The sequence below is a fragment of the Brassica oleracea genome, chromosome C8 (assembly GCF_000695525.1).
Source record: "Brassica oleracea var. oleracea cultivar TO1000 chromosome C8, BOL, whole genome shotgun sequence".
NCBI classification, from domain to species: domain Eukaryota; kingdom Viridiplantae; phylum Streptophyta; class Magnoliopsida; order Brassicales; family Brassicaceae; genus Brassica; species Brassica oleracea.
The window spans coordinates 8627280-8629846 of NC_027755.1; positions in this window are offsets into that span (position 1 = coordinate 8627280).

A 2567-nucleotide genomic window follows, 5' to 3' on the forward strand; every position below is an offset into this window, starting at 1 on the left:
TTCTCAACTCAGCCATCCCTGCTGGTGCTAGACGATAAGAAACTCGTGAAACCAGTGATGTCTGCTCCAAATAAATCGCAAGAGGGTCTCATGTGTCTTGTGGTGGCCGCTCCAAAGGTCACACATATATCCTCATACTCTGCAATAACCGAAAGATCCTACAGCTCATGCTGTCCATCGTCTTTAACCATCGAAATGGTAGCCAAAAATCTATCTGCTCTTATATCCAATAACTCCTCAGCATGTAGCATGCATGCAATAAAAACTTTCATCTGCTCCAGCAATAAGGAACTCTTTCCCTCAGGCAATCCAACACTTCTCGAGGTCGTGACAGTTAATCCATCCCAAGGATGACATCGTAAAATCGTAGCTCCATCTCTGACGAGTCTCCGAACAAATCAGCCCTCCAAGCATAAGTGGTACACCGCAATGAATAAAAATAGTTTTCACGTCATATGCCAGCTGTCCTAACTGACACATCTCTGAAACGATTAACAATGCCAAAATCTGGTAAACAAAACCAAGAGTAACTCCAATATCAACACAACGTAAGCTGCTGCACCCCCACTCCAAAAGCGATCCCCACGAGTTTACAACTAAACATACCTCCAAAGTCAACATACTCATACACACAAATAATACATGCCAACCAATGGCTCACATCTCGTATCACATAATCTCCCGTAGCAAAACTCGTGGAACGACGGCTTGAACCTGGGTGGCGGCAGAAACATCACGTATCCACTCTTGGATAACTCCTGAGCAATCTGATAAACTGAGACATTGCCCAACTGTTCAACATCTGGCTGGGACCCTGTTAGTTGAAGGACGAATGACGATGATTTTACTCATCGTCTTAGAAAGAGACATTTGAGTTAGTAATTACTAGACAGAATAGTGCCAAAAGAATTTCCAAATACATAAATAAAGAAATATTTTTTTTTTAAAACAAAAAGAACGTTGAAAACCGATGAAATCCGAATCCCTTGACCGCCATCCCGGGACGGAACCCCGCTCTGATACCAAAAATTGTGACACCTGTCACCTCCTATCTGGAGGACAGCGTGTCACCCCCGACGCGTCATCATACAACAATGTGACATCCGTCTCCTTCTCACTAAGGACGACGGGCCACCAAAAATATCCCGTAATATAGAAGCCCATAACCCAATTTCACTCGCCCAAGCCCAAATAAAAATCCGAAGGAAAAGTCCAGTAGCACCAAATCCGTCCATAGCACCAAGTCCGTCCAAATATCACATACTTGTTTGTCTCACCTGAAAAGGGGAAGAGTGAGGGGTGAGCGACAGGGGAATCGCTCAGTGAGGTATGGGATGCAACCCCGAAGTCCATGGACCCGGACATAGCACTCCGAATAAATATAATTTAATTACAATACATGTCAAACACGGTACCTAAAGTACCCAAACAACAAACAATGGTCCTAGCGAGGTGCACACTCGCTGCCCACTAACAGGCCAAAGAACGCTGCCGAGAGAGTGCTCGGTGTCACCTCCCTCAGACGCTTTATCGACCACACCAGAGTACGGTCCAACCTGTCGACTGACTGGCCGTAGCCTCTTATACAATCCGGCATACAGAAGTCCGTCTCTGTATCTGTCTCAAACAATTATAACTAAACATTACATTAAGTGAAGCAGTCAATGTTGAATCATCTAACTTCCTAGTTCCGGTTTAAGCAAAGAACCTAAAACTAAACAAGCAATGACATACTCGATTTCACGCAGACTGAACATATTAGAAATAAATTATACTTATTCGAGGTCTTAAGCCGTGTACGAGAAGTTCGGGAATAGACCCTCACCTTAGCAATAAGGAGAAGTGATGTCTATGAACTCGAGCTGCTCAAATAGACTCCATATCTGAAACCAGAAAGAAATACTGAGTCATAACGCCTTTCGAACGGTTAAAAACGGGTATGGTCAAGGTTTACGGAAAAGTCAACTCGTTGGTCAAAGGTCAACCCAGTCAACCGTTGACGAGAAATCAATTTGACATAACCGACCGGTTTACCCTAACCGAACCAAAAGTAATTTGAACTAGTCAAACCAGTCAACTAACCGGTTTACCGAGTCAACCGAGTTGACTCACTGAGTTGACCGAGTCACCGGCGAGTCACCGGCGGCGACGGCAGAGGCTTACCGACAGCGACGGCGGCGAGGCCGTGGAGAACGGCGAAGGCGGACGACAGAGGCGATTTCTGGCGACGGGGCGTCGACTCCACGTGGGCAGACGGCGAAGATTGCGGGGGCGCGTGCAGGCTCATTCGGGCTCCGACTGCGACGAGGTCAGCGGTTATAGCTTTGTCTCGACGAGAAGAACACGATGATGGCCTTGCATGCACGAGATTTTCAACGGTTAAGAAGTTATCGACGAATTACTAAACGGACGAAACTAAGCATAACTGCATGGCGGTTTTCCGACGGTTTCTTGCTGCGGCGAACAGTGTTGACGAGCTTGGCGTCGTCACGTCATGTGGTAGTTCCGGGGCGAGCTCAGGTGGTGCAATCTTCACTTCTTCTTCTCTCTCTCTCTCTCTCTCTCTC